The following is a 14,333-nucleotide window of genomic DNA, read 5'->3' as shown; positions in this document are numbered from 1 at the left end:
ACTAGAAGTGCAATCCTATGCATGCCTGTTTATATCTACTGAATTTAATGGGGCTTGCCTGCCAGTACATGGATGGGAGACAGCCAACAAATACCAGGTGCTGTAGGCTATATTTCTGAGGAAGACATTGGCAAACCATCTCTGAGCATCGCTTATGAAATCCAAAGGGGTTGCTATAAGTCAACAGCTGACTTGAAGGCACACATATACACTCATAAGTAAGCAGGCATATGATACCACAGCCTGTAGGAGGCCAGGCCAGGGACACAAGACAGAGGAGCTTATTGCTTGCCATTTTAAATCAGCTCCAGCCTCCCAGGCAGCAGCTGGGATGTGCAATGGAGGCAAGGATTATAGTACAGTAAAACACTGCTGAATCACCGACCACCATCAGCCCGGGTCCCAGCCACACTCAGCCAGCACTTTTTAGAAGTCGGAAAGCTTTCTGACTTCGAAAAGTGCTGGCAGAAGCAGCTTGGACCCAGGCCAGCAATTCAGCGGCAATTTAGTGTGCGATAATCCCCACCCGCATCCCGGCTGCAGCCCAGGAGGCTGGAGCCAGTTTAAAACGTCAAAAGATAAGCTCCAGAATGGAGGCTATAGGCAGTGAAAACACATCCTCAGTAGTGGTTTGGAAACCCCCACTATCCTTGAAATGGAAAAAAAGAGACTTCCAATGCCACTTCCAAAGTGCTTCTACATCCCCAAGACTCCTTGGAACAGGAGAAAGCAAATTCATTTTCTGGAACCAGTGTATTGTTTTCCCCTCCAAGTGCTTCTATGCAATCCCACAAGGACTGGATTTGATGACTCCTCTGCCATCCCCTCTTCTCTGTCTTCATTGGATCATTCTGTCCATAACCTAGCTACAAATACAGTAAGTATTGAGCACAGTTATCACAAGGAAACAAATTAATGCCAAATTTACTAGGAAAATAGATGAAGTAAAATAAATTAATTCATCTACAAGTCAACACATTCTGAATAAGAATATTAATTACTGAAACCTGAAATCTTATTAATCCAAAAATAATATCACATTGCTATTTATTATTAAATGATTTGGGTATGCCCTGGCCTCCCATCCTGCCTGAAAGCAGCACCACAAAGGACAGGTTTCAACACATCCCAAAATGGTGACAAAGATTTATTTTTCTTTAATACCATGATTTTTCTTTCGGTGTGAGACCCAAATAATTTTACAACATAGATTAGATTAATCATATTAGTATCTTTTAAAAAATAATCATCAGATTAAAACAGCACTGAATTAAAAGGAGTTTTAAACATTTAGAACATAACAGATGAGGAAAAAACAGACATCGCCATAAAAAAAAAATCCTTCCATCACAACCACATAATGGCCAATGTTTGTGTGTGTGTACACAGACCTTCAAGTCACCTGTAAATTTATAGTGACCAAATGAATTTCATAGGGTTTTCTTAGGCAAGGGATACTCAAAGGTGGTTTTGTCTCTTTGCTCCACTAAGAAAATAGCTTATGGTAGCTGATATTTGTTGGCAGTTTCCCACCCAAGTACTAACCAGATTTGACCCTGCTCAGTTTTCAAGATATGACAGGAGCAGTGTCATAATGAATGGGGAACACTGCAGAACACTGGGAGGCCCAAGGTGACAGCAGTAATCTTACAGAAGGATCATGGCAGAGAGTTAAAAATACTACAAAGCCAGGGATTTAGTTCTCATCTGTTTTAGTAGGTACCAAGCAGAGCTGCTCCTGATGCTGCAGCGAAACACATATCCTCTCCATGTGTCCATCCAGCAATATCCAGGCTGGATTACTATAACACTTTGTACAGGGGTTGCGCTTTAAGATTGTTTAGAAAATTTGTTTACTACAGAATGAAGCTAATAATTGGGGCCAGATGTTAAGATCATACATCTGTGGTTGAAATGATGCATTTAATTCCTGATCTAGCACAATTCAGACAGTTGCTGTTCCCTTTAGCACCTGGGAACAACTTCTCCTTTTACACCAATTTTCATGTGCGGAGATAATCTTGAAAATCACCCTTCTTGTGGTGTTCTGCATATGGTACTATCAGGGTAGCTTTCTGGCATGGACTTTAATGTATATATTTTGGAATACATATTTTGATTATCATCAGAAGGAGACTGAGGACTTATCTTCACTGGCCTGCTGCACTGGGCTGCCTCCAGAGTATTCTGGCCACAAATTCACCTTGTTATCTGCGCAGTGGTGATGGGTGGCTCTCTTCCCATGTGGTATCTGCATTGTCCCCCCCTTTGAGGTCACAACAAGGTGCCCAGCCATGTTATTGATGCTGGACGCCTTGTTCTTCACAGTGACATGCACCCACATTGGCAGCCCTGGGTGGCTCATAGGGAATGCATGGGAAGACAGCCGCCCATCATCGCTGCAGAGAGAACTAGTAATGGGAGGTAAACCCATAACAAAAGGTAAGATTGAAAATATTGGTTAAGGGGAGGAAAGGGTAAATAGGGTGCAGATTTTGTGAAGACAGTCTACGTCCAATTTGGGGTTTTGGCCCTGCATCATGTGAGCAGGACGCAGGAACCTTGTGGTGGAATCCAGAATAAATGACCAGTGAAGACAACCCCTGAGTATCCTATTCCCTCCTCCTACTGCTTTCCCCCTGCAATCATGATTACTGATGCTTTATTATATATATATTTGGAATTTCTGTAGTGTTCCCTTCTTTAATTCTACATTGTATTAGGAATAAATTTCCTTATTTCCATCACACGTTGATCCTGACATTCTATAGTGTTTGAATCCTCATCAATTTATTATATATGAAAATATGTGGATAGCCAGGCCTACCTCTCATTTCTAGGAATGTTGTGGAATTTGTGATTGTTTGGAAGCATGATTGGGATGGATGAATGGGTGGAGAAATCAACTGTTATGAATAGAAGTTTCCAAATAATGTTGCTCAGTAGTCTTGCACTTTCTCTGAAGAACAAAATTCACAATTTAAAAGTCTTTTTGGCCTCAGTGTTATCTTTAGCAGCAGAGGTGGGAAAGGTGGCTAACAATTGGGGATGCTTAAGGATTTTGGCCAGAGGAATGCATGTTTCCCACATTATTTACCATAATGTATTCTATATGGGCTTTTCTCTTAAGATGGCTCAGAAACGTCAACCGGTGAGCAATGAGGCTTCCTGGAGACTGAAGAAGGCACCAAACATCAATGTTGTACCAGATGTAGTGGCTACCAGTGCATTTCTGAGCTCTGTTCAAAGTCCTGGTTTTGACCCTTAACCTACTTTGAGCTTTATCTTCAGAGGCCCTAGATCTTTCCACTACTGTAAGCAATGAGGTTGATGGGCACAAGGGAGAGGGCCTTTCCGACTATTGATGAACCTCTTCATGAAACTCTATTCCAGTGGAGGTTTTATGGCACAATCATTCAAAACCTTTGGATGAATAATAAACAACTATTTGTCCTGAACTATTCTTGAGGGCATTTAGGGGTATCTCAAGTATGTCTCAAGATACTGCTGTTTATTCCCTTGGTGATGATGGATTCTGTAAGGTTATTTTGCCCAGTCCCATATTGCCATTTATTGTGTTGCTTCTGACTTGCTGGTAAATTATTTTTATTTATTCTTCTCAATGCCTTTATGCTCATCTTAATTTTGCTGTTTCATGACAGATTATATATATACACATTCACACACACACACACACACACACACACACAGAGAGAGAGAGAGAGAGAGAGAGAGAGAGAGATATTTTGTAATTATATGATTGAAGCCATCTTCTGAGGGGTTAGTTCTAAAAGTTGGCCTAAGAAGACTTTAAATAATAACAATAAATCAGTTGATTGAAATAATAAATCAATTGAATTAAAAAGGTGAGAAATGAATGAACACATACAGTGAGGTATAATGTAAATTAATCATCATCATCATCACCATCACCAATAAATCAATCTACATATTGAGAAATAAATGACCAAATAACATTATCATTCAGTTCTTGCTGCTTCCTCTCTTCAGACCTTTGTAAACCCACTGTCTGTGATTGGAATTTTTGTGACTTTTCCATTGGGGTGGTACCCAACAATTGCAAGTGGGGAAAAAGTTTTTTTCCTTGGCCTTCACATGTCTATGTGTGATTAGCCAGGTACTTCTTTGGTTTCCCTATCACAAATTTGAGCACATTTTAATTTTTTTTATTTTTTTGAACATATGTAATTTTGTACTGTTTTTATTTTGATGTTTTTAATTTCAAAACATTTATTGTCAAGTTTTAAAAATGTTTTTTATCTGTGAAACTCCTTGGGTCCCTTTCTGGGAGAAAGGTGGCATAAAAATGAAATAAATAAATAAAACAATAAATAAATGTGTATTATATTCTTCAGAAATATCTTGAGACATGTATAACTGTTACCAACTAAAGCAGGGGTAGGCAACCTGCGGCTCGTGGGCCGGATGCGGCCCGGCAAGGCCTTGGGACCGGCCCCAGCCTGGTCCTGCCGCCGATTGCCACCGGAGCCTTTGGCCTCTCGCGTGAGGGTGTGGGGCCTTTGGCCTATCAGGAGGAGCCTGGCAAGGGGGGGCAAGCGGCAGGCAAGGGGGGGCAAGGGGGGCAATTGTCTATAGAAGCCTCCGAATCATGCATTTATATTAACATTTTTAAAAAAATCAGCAATTTTTTTTGCGTGTCCTCCATTTTTAGAAAAGTGTCCTCCATTTGAAAATTTTGTCCTACATTTGTCCCAGTTTATTTATTTAATTATTATTTTTTTTAAAAAATGTTTAATTATTTATTTTTTGGCTTTGGCCCCCCAGTTGTCTGAGGGACAGCAACCCGGCCCCCGGCTCAAAAAGGTTGCCTACCCCTGAACTAAAGGATAGGGAATCAGAAAACACTGTTTGATTACAACACTTTTTAATGATTTCTTGTGCAAAGCACATAGTCTGTTTTAATTTGCCTAAGTATACTTGATTTCCACAGAATGTATGCATGTGTGTCTGTGTGTATAAATTATTTCCTCAAAGAAAGGTAGGAAAACCCTGTTAGGAAACCTGTTAGGAAGTATTTTGATAAAGTGATCAGTACGTTCTTTTTAGCAATAGATATATAAAGTATTTTCTCCACTCATCTCTCTCTTAAATAAAAGCTTACAAATGTAGGTCTTGCCTAATTGTAAACCACTGATTTATGTGAAGCAGTTGAGGTTACAAAGGCATTGTGAATTCTTAGCCTGGTTTCCCTGCTGATGAGCGAGAGCCGTCTGTGTGGCTCTCCCAGAGGTGTCAGTGGAATCTCTATAGTGCCACACAAGGGTTCTTAGCTCAAAGTAAACACACTTTCCACAAACTCAGCTGCTTAATCTGTTTGCAGGTTGAATTATAAGATGGGGTGGGTGATGGTGGGTGCTGGGAAGCTGCAGTGAGCATTTCCACAGTTCCTTGATAAAAAGGGCATGGAGCTGTTGTCAAAAGACTTTGCCCAGCTGTATAATTTTGCTACAGGCTCAGAAAGCTGACTTTAGCATTAACTAACCTGGCAGACATTTTCCCAAGTAGTTAAGCATGTCAAATTGAATTAATTCCTTTTTCTCCTCATAGAAGCTAATGGCAGAGCTAGCTATGGTTCAGGTTATATCTGCAGGTCTTTTAAAGTGTATCTTGCTTTTAGAGGAACTGGGAATTACAGAAAAACTAGACAATTTCACATGGGATAATCCTATAAGACTGCTCTACTATAGCAGCAAATGTTAATTATTTCATTCACAGATTTTATAATGACCTTCCTGACCCCAAAGGCCTCCAGAGTATTATTTTTCAAGGTGATAGTTCTAGTTACAACAGTCTCACAGTACTAATAATTTTAAAAAAATGAAAGAAAACTAAAAATAAACCCGACAACATATCAATTCAGTTTTAAAAGCCATCAAAAGACAAATGGAACAACAGTTTTCATGCCTGCTAATGATGAGGCTAACCCAATCTCTTTAGGGAGAGAATTTCAGTTAAGAGTGATGCTACAGAATAATCCAAGTCCTATGTGACACCAATTTAACCTTTCTTTGTAGTGGAGGGGTACATAACACGGAGCTCCTTTAGCGCCATGTATCGCTGGCGTGGCTTTTACATGGCCGCACCAGTGATACTAAAGAGAAAGGGGCCAAGCGGCCCCTTTCTCTGCCTCCCTGCCGCTGTTGGGGTGTCCTTTGGGCATGAAGCCCCAAGGACACCCCTTTCCAGGCTGTGGGGAAGCGGCATTTTGCCACTTCCCCGAGGCCAGGAAAAGCAGCGGATCAGGGCCTCCAGGGCTGCCGCTGTGGTAGCTCAGGCCCCGATCCATCGGGGAAAGGGGCGGGTGCAGGCCGCCCCAAAGGGGTGGTCTGTATTCCGCCAGAGTTTCTCAGGTATTTTGGACTTCAGTGCCCAGAAGCCCTAGTTGGTTTGGTCAACAATCAGGAATTCTGGGAGCTGAAGCCCAAAATATCCAAAGGACCAAAGTTTGGGGACTGTTGCTCTGAAATATAGCGTACAACATTCATTGGTGGTCTCCCATCCAAGTACTAACCAGACCCAGTTAGCCTACAAGATCAGACAGAATCTAGAGACTCTTAGTTGGGAGGATAAAATGGAGAGGACACCCATGTGCACTATCTTGAGTTCTTTGGAGGAATAACAGGATAAAACTGTAGCAAAAAAATAAAGTATCACATAAAGAGCCTTGAGGAAAAATTGGGATACGAATGTAATAAAAATATATACACATCCTCCATAATGAGAGAGAGAGAGAGAGAGAGAGAGATTGACCCTAGGAGAATAAAGAAGGTCTTTGCCTGGTACTGAATTTATAACATTAATAAAGGCACCATGTATAACTAGCATGGTGGAGTGGTTTGAGTGTCGACTACAACTCTGGAAATCAGGATTTGACTCCCCCCTCAAGCATAAAACCCACTGGGTGACCCTGGCCAAATCAAACTCTCTCAGCCTCAGAAGATGGCAATTGCAAATGCCCTCTGAAAAAACATGCCAAGAAAACTCTAGGAGAGGTTCACCTTAGGGTCGCCAAAGGTAAAAAAATGATTTGGAGACATAAAACAGAAAAGCTTTCCTGGGAGATAATTTCTTTATTGTAGCAACACTGTCAGAGCTAGGGACCATACCAGCCCAAAATGAAAACCCTATTTTTGTTCACTTGTTTTTCCAGCAAAGGGCAGGTTCTGAGAAACAAAGGGATATGACCCAGAGAAAGGGCCTTGGAGACTGTTTTCTGTCAGGACATAGCAATCAGCAAGGTTCCAAAGGAGACTTCACCACACTCTCCACTATCCAACAGCTCTTACTGCCAGGATGTTTTTCCTAATGTTGAAGTGGAATCTCTTTTCCTGTAGTTTTTATCCACTGATCTGTGTCCTAGTCTTTGGAACAGCAGAAAACAAGCTTGCCCCATCCTTAACATGACATCCAAATACTTAAACAGGGCTATCATATCACCTCTTAACCTTCTCTTCTCCAGGCTAAACATACCCAACCTCTCACCATTTTGGTTGCCCTCCTCTGGACATGCTTCAGCTTCTCAACATCCTTTTTTAATTGTGATGCCCTGAACTGGATTTAGTATTCCAGGTGAGGCCTGACCAAAGCAGAATAGAGTTGCACTATTACTTCCCTTGATCTAGACCAGTATTTTCCAGCTACTGCCTCTTTTCGTCTTGGGTGATGACCCTAGCCCTCCTCCCTTATTTCTTGATATGAGGTTTACTGTTCTACTGCAAATTCAACATAACCAATCTTGGTCTACTGATGAAACCTAGAATCACATTGCTTTAAAAGAATTTTGTTTGCTTGAATTTGCTTGAATGTAATTTGCTTTAAAAGAACAGAAAATATTAGGCAGGGAAATGTGAATTGCTAAAACCGAATTCTGTAAGTACTTGCAATTTGAAAGTGAAGAAAGGGTATTAAGATTGTAGAACTATGTCTAAAAACCTTGGAATAAGTAATGCTTGATTTGGAGTACATTTTGGGGTGAAACAGACCACACAAAAATGGTGGATTAGGGCTGCTGCGGAGCTGCGTGCCACGGCTCCACGGCAACTGCCCACTGCCTTTTTGTCTGGGCAAAAAAGAAATGGCAAATTGTAGCTCCTTTTTGTTCTGGCAAAAAGCCATCTTTTCCCACCCTGTTGCGGCTTTATGGTGCTCCTGCGGCATGTAAATGCCATGCTGCTGGAGCACCCGGAAGCTGGCTCACATCTGGACAGTCGGGCAGCTTCTGGGCGTATTGGGGACATGTGGCATGTGTACGCCACATGTCCGAGACAGCTGGAAGCTGGTTTTTTATGCTGGTCTGTTCTGCCTCTTACAGAGGATTATGCTGTGACGCTGTAACCCTGCATGCACTTACTAGGAGTGAGTTCACCCCTGAAATCACCTGGAACTTATTTTTTAGAAAACATGCATGGGGTTGTGCCACCTGAGATTCCAAACAGATGAACTGTACTGAGGAAAAGGTTTCATAATAGTTGCAAAAATAAACGAAGAATATTACAATGCAACATGAACTAGCCAAAAAAGACCTTTGTTTTAAGTGTTCTAAAATGAAGCAATATACAGCTGACTGTCACTAAGAATTAACCAATACCCAAATGACTGTCATTCCATAATTGTAGCATTGTATAATAGCATTTTACCAGCATGTACTGTGGCACTGAGCATGAATTATGTTTGAACCCTTGGTTACTCTACCAAGACATAATTATCACATTTACAATTGGCAACTGAATGGTGGTACAGTTTGGTAACTTGAAACCCTGGATTTAATTAGAGAGGGGCTTAAATTACTTTAGATAGAAAGGTGTATGATTTCAGTTGCATACCCTGTCCTGGTACTGGTAACTATCCTGATTTGGTAAGGACAGACCTGATTAATCCTCCTTTCTCAGCAGACTCAGGCCAAAACAAGAAAATGGACAATTGTGGCCTAGCAACAACAGAATGTGGTCAAAATGGAACAACACACATACTCTTCTGCTGCAATTTGTTTTTGCCTCAATCTACTGAGAAAGACAAGATTCAACCCCCTTCTCCCATCTCCTCCCATTGAATTAATAGACTGCAAACTACTTTTGCACTTTGAACTCAGTTTGCAGCAACTGAAGCAAGCTAAGGACAAAGGGAGGGGAGAGAAACTGGAACATTTAAAAGCAGCTGAAAAAGTGGGACGATGGGATTAATTGGGACTGTCCCTGACAAAGTGGGGCAGTTGGAGGGTATGCTCTCTGGTCACCAGTCCCGTTATTTTCCTCATGTGGAGAGTGATGAGCCTGGACAAGGTAACTGCCATTCATGCAAAGGGAAATTCTCCTGTTCAGACTCATCACCCTTCACAAAAGGAAAATGGAAATGTAGTGGGTGGAGATAGTGCATCCTCCCCCTTGCATATTTTCAGCATTCATTGTTAATGACTGAATAGGGCCACGAACAAAGATTCTGCCCATATTTCAAACACTCAGGAGAGGCAAGACCTAGAAAAATCCACAAGAAGTTGTCATGTGGTTATTCCTTCAAAGGTGTTTTTGTTTGTTTGTTTGTTTTTTGGCGAAGCAGCAACAGCTTGGAAAGATACAAAGCACAAAAGCACATGATCTATCAATGAAAGAGCACACATCCTCTAGCCAACTTGTTAATATAAATGAGGTAAACACTGCAACCCTGCAGTGTTATAGTACAATAAATTTCTCAATTTTTAAAATACTCTACACTCATCAGAATACTCTGGGCTGCTCTAGACAATTTTGGCCTGGAAGCTGCCCTGACTGTGTAATGTTTTCATTATGATATAGTTCCATTCTGAAACAAACAACAGAGCAGAGTTGGGAAAGTTATTTTCTTAGCCTACAAGAATCCCCAGAGAAAATGTACAAATAGTGGAAGTGAATATGGATAGGTATCACTATTGAACAAAGAATAAACAAAGAGTGAAAAAATGCATCAGTAGTGGTTGCTGGAGTCATAGTACTATAAATGTAATAATGTGAAAGGGCTTCAGAAAGTCTTCTTAGGATCAGGTGCCATAACTGACTTGTCCTCTCTTGCAGCCATCTACATCAGTTCCTTTGGTGAGGCACCCAGAAGAGGGCCTACAAAAATGGTCCAGTGTCCCTAGTACATTGACACATAACAGGAGTAGACAACTGTATGAGGTCTAGGGGCCAATCAACTTTGCTATCAACTTTTTTTTCAGGAGGCAAATGTATCTGATTCCAGATGAATAAAATGGCCACCTCCAGATGGATTAAAAAACACACCAGAAGTCCTGGTTTTCATACCCATGTTTTCCCATTTTATTTTGGAAACAGACCATGACATTTATTTTACCCTGACATATTTCCTGGGAGTTCCTGGCATTACCAATGCCTTTTCATTCCTATGCTCTAGGACAATTTAAATTAGCCCAGTATTAATTTTTTAAATGAAATTTATCTTACTTTCCTTGAGTGTTTCTAATTCTCAGAACCAGATAAGATGCCCACTATAAGTAGACACAGTAATTGTTTCCAAGACACAGATTCAGGTAAGATCAAATGAGGGAAAAAGTAATGCTAGCATTAAAGCATAATGATCCAAATGCTTAATTAGTGTAATTAATTAGTGTTAGTACACTAACCTTCAAGACAGGGTTGAGGAACACCTCCAGATGTTGATGAACTAAAACACCCCTCACTAATCGTTCTGTTAGCCTACAGTTAATAGGAAGTAATGTCCATCAACACCCAAAAGGTCACATATTCAGACCCCTAAGTCCACGTTAGTCTTTCATGAGAAAAATAAGGTACATCAACAATGATGTTAATTTTATCCAGAGCTTTTTTGCAGTGGGAGCTGGTTAACACATAGCAGAATAACACAAGAGACATTGTGCTTGGAAGCTGCATGATGACGATGTGAAGCATTATTTGCCATTCATCATTGTGTTTCAGTTGGCCTGGCTGTGAAAATGTACAAGCACATGAGATGAGAAGTGACATATTATTTCAAAACAGGAATGACTGAAAGAATGAGAGGAAAATTATATGTGAAAGGCAGAAAAAGACAAAAAAGGAGATGCAATTCAATCAGAAGCTGTACAGAAAGAAGAAATTTACACTCTGGTGACCGAACCAGGATGGTAAGAGTTTGGTCTCCAAAGCAAGCTGCATAAAGCTTGGCTGAGAAAACCAAGTTCACCAGATGTTGTTGGACTACAATTTTAATCATTCAGAGTTACAGGAGGGAGGCCTGGAGGCAAATGGTTTGAGGGCCACAGGTTGTCCACTTCTACAGTAATGAAAGGCAATGAGTGCAGGCTACCCATATACTATTCAAAAGAGATGCCAAGAAACAGTGAAATGCTGCAAGTGGCAAGAGGAGTTATGTTAAGAGAGGAATTTATGAGATTTCATACTATATCTTACTGAGATGTTTTCTTCAGTCCTGTCTTTTCATCTGTCTGATCTAGTCTGAGCTAATGTGGTGTAATGGTTTAAGCACTGCACTATGAGTCTGGAGACCAGGGTTTGAATCCCTGCTTGGCCATGGAAACCCACTGATTGACCATGAACAAGTTGCATTCGTTCAGCCTCAGAGGAAGAAAAGACAAGTCCCCTCTAAACAATCTTGCAGAGAAAACACTGAAATAGGGTTGCCTTAGAATCACCATAAATTGGAAGAAATTTGAGGGGACAAAATAGCAACAGCAATCTAGCTTGACAAGAATTACCTTGCTAAATAAAGTTATTTTTATTTAGTTAGGAATGCTTTAAAATTTGTATTTCTGATTCTTCACATTAATCTAGAGCAGTAGTTGCATCAGAGATTTTAAGATGTTTATAAGTGTGGGAACAGAAAATGCAAGTGCCATGCAGGTTTCCTCTTCCTCATGCTTCTCTATCACATGGATGAGCAAACAGTTTCTGCATCAAAAGCTGTGCATGTCATTGTATATGTGTATAAAAATTCTATTTGGGTGGTGGGAGAAAAATACAGTATTGGATAAGGGAAAGCACACAGGAGAATGAAACTCCTCCACATTCTCCAAAAAGACAAAAGTACATTCAAATTGCTCAGGAACTTTTTCACTTGAAAAAATAATTCTTCATTCCCCACCTGGGGGGGTGTTTTAGATTAAAAGAAGAGTAGGCAGCTTTGGATGCCTAAAGACCACTTCCTGGGTCCACCCCAAGCAGCACTAGCCTTTCCCATCCAACCAAAAATGATCAAAAGGTAGGTCAAGATAAGATAGGTCAAGCTGAGAAAGAGTGACCCAGTAAGTTCACTGGATTTCACCTGGATCGCCTATGTCCAACACTGTAATCCTTATATCTCCAGTGCTCACACACAATTTGCTAGAGAGTTGTCTAAAAAGTGGCTTACCATGTAAATATTCCACCATCACTAACACTTAACTCAGTTTAGTGGGCCCTGTGAGAGGTCCAGGATGAGGTTGGGAAGATAAGTGAGAACAATAAGATATTTTGAAGCCTTACTGTTTATGTGAAAATAATTTTTGTGAAGTTATATAGTAGCGTACTGCCCAATCTGGTTCTCTCCAGATGTGTTGGACTACAACTCCCATAATATCTGCTCAGCTACAAACTACTTGTGTAGCTGAAAGTGTCCCCCCCAGTTAAAAACAATTCTGCCTTTTTAAATGACGTGCGTATGTGTGTAAGGGGGTACAAGTTACAAGTCTTTCAGTTTTTGCCCCCGTAATGTGGGGTGGGAAGAAACATGGTTCCTTAGGTCACATGTGTTCCAGGAGCTGTGCAATTCCCATCCCTGATGTAAACTTCCATCACCCTGAACTATAACAGGCAGATACTGTCTAATATATTGGAAGACACCAGATTGAGAAAAGCTAAGCGAGATACTGAGTTTTCATTTTTAACCCCAATTTGAAAAACAAGTTATGATAGAGAAGAATAACAACACATACATAGATTGAAATAAACTGGAAGATAAATCAAGTCAACAATGGCCCGAGACAGATGGGCTGAAATGGTCATGGCGGCGGCAATACTAGGGTTGCGGACTGTGCAGCAACCGCATGGTCCAGAACCCTAGTATGTAATGGTGATGGTCAAGTAAGGTGGTCAAGTAAGGGATGTGCAGCATCCGCATGTTGCTGTGCATCCATTCACTCCAGAGGGACACCGCAAGGTTTGGAGGCTGCGGCGTCTCTCTGGAGGGAAACAGGCTGCTGCCAGCCTGCCCTATTGGTGTGGTCTATCCCAGGCCACAGTGAGGACTAAGGGGCGAAACAGACCAGCAGGAAGGGGTGGATTGAAGTCGTCTCTTCTGAATCCGGATTGGGGCTGTGGCAACTGCATGCCGTGGCCCCAATTGCTTTGAAGCCGCCCAAAAATAGAGCAGCAAAGAGCCCCTGCCGCGGCCAGAAGCCGTTTTCTTGATGCTCTGGCAGTGTGTGGCATGTAAAGGCCATGCCACCATAGTGTCATGAAGGCACCCCATGTAAACAGCTGAGTGGCTTCCAGGCAGCTTGAGAGCATGCTGCATGTAACCACCGCACTCCCAAGCCTCCCAGAAGGTCGCTTAACCTGCTGGTCTGTTCTGGCCCAAAGAGAGAAAAATGTTTTAGTTGGGCTAGGTTTGTGCATGTATGCTAGACATTAAAAATCATACATATTGTAATATCAAAACATGAATATAAAATTAAAATAGCAACAATGGAAGAAATTACTTTCCTTAAGGAGAGAAACATCCATGAACATTGCTCCTTCTGACTGCAAAGCTATGTATAAATATAGCATATATACTTACCTGGAAGAAAGTACCACCAAACACAAAGGGGCACATTTCTGAATATACAAAAATATACGCTTTTCATATAGAACTGGGTTCTTTTCATGTCTAGTATGCGGCCAGAGATGTGATGAGTGTATGAGAATGGAGTCTGGCTCTACACATGATCATATATGGCTGTCTGGTAACACAGACAAATGTATGAAGTGGAAAGTATGATATCTGAGGAATTTCAGCCTACACAAAGACAAAGTGAAGATTATCCTTGGTTTCAGTGCTACATTCTGTAACTATACCAGTTAAGACTATTAAGTTTATCACATGGGGCTTCAACCGTTCCCCAGTGCGTTCTAACGGGGGCGAGCGGGGGCGCGCACGGAGCGCGATGGGCACCGGATGGGGCCCAAAACACGACTTTATCGCATGGGGGGCCGCCGCCGCCACGCGTTCCCATCGCGTCCCAATTCGGTTCCAGAGGGCGCCATTTCTGGGGACGCTTGGAAACAGTTCCCAGAAATGGCGCCCTCTGGAACCGAATTGGAACG

General features: G+C 41.5%; 1 protein-coding gene across 1 annotated transcript in view; it reads right to left on the bottom strand.

Moving 5' to 3' along the window:
* Positions 1–14,333, bottom strand: part of MIPOL1 (mirror-image polydactyly 1) — a 251,755-nt gene that overhangs the window by 27,290 nt on the left and 210,132 nt on the right. The gene's annotated exons all lie outside the window — the stretch shown is intronic.

This window comes from Sceloporus occidentalis, unplaced genomic scaffold (genome assembly GCF_023333645.1).
Source record: "Sceloporus occidentalis isolate IW3139 unplaced genomic scaffold, rSceOcc1.0.p SCAF_4, whole genome shotgun sequence".
Classification (NCBI taxonomy): Eukaryota; Metazoa; Chordata; class Lepidosauria; order Squamata; family Phrynosomatidae; genus Sceloporus; species Sceloporus occidentalis.
This window is presented reverse-complemented; position numbering and strand designations above follow the sequence as displayed.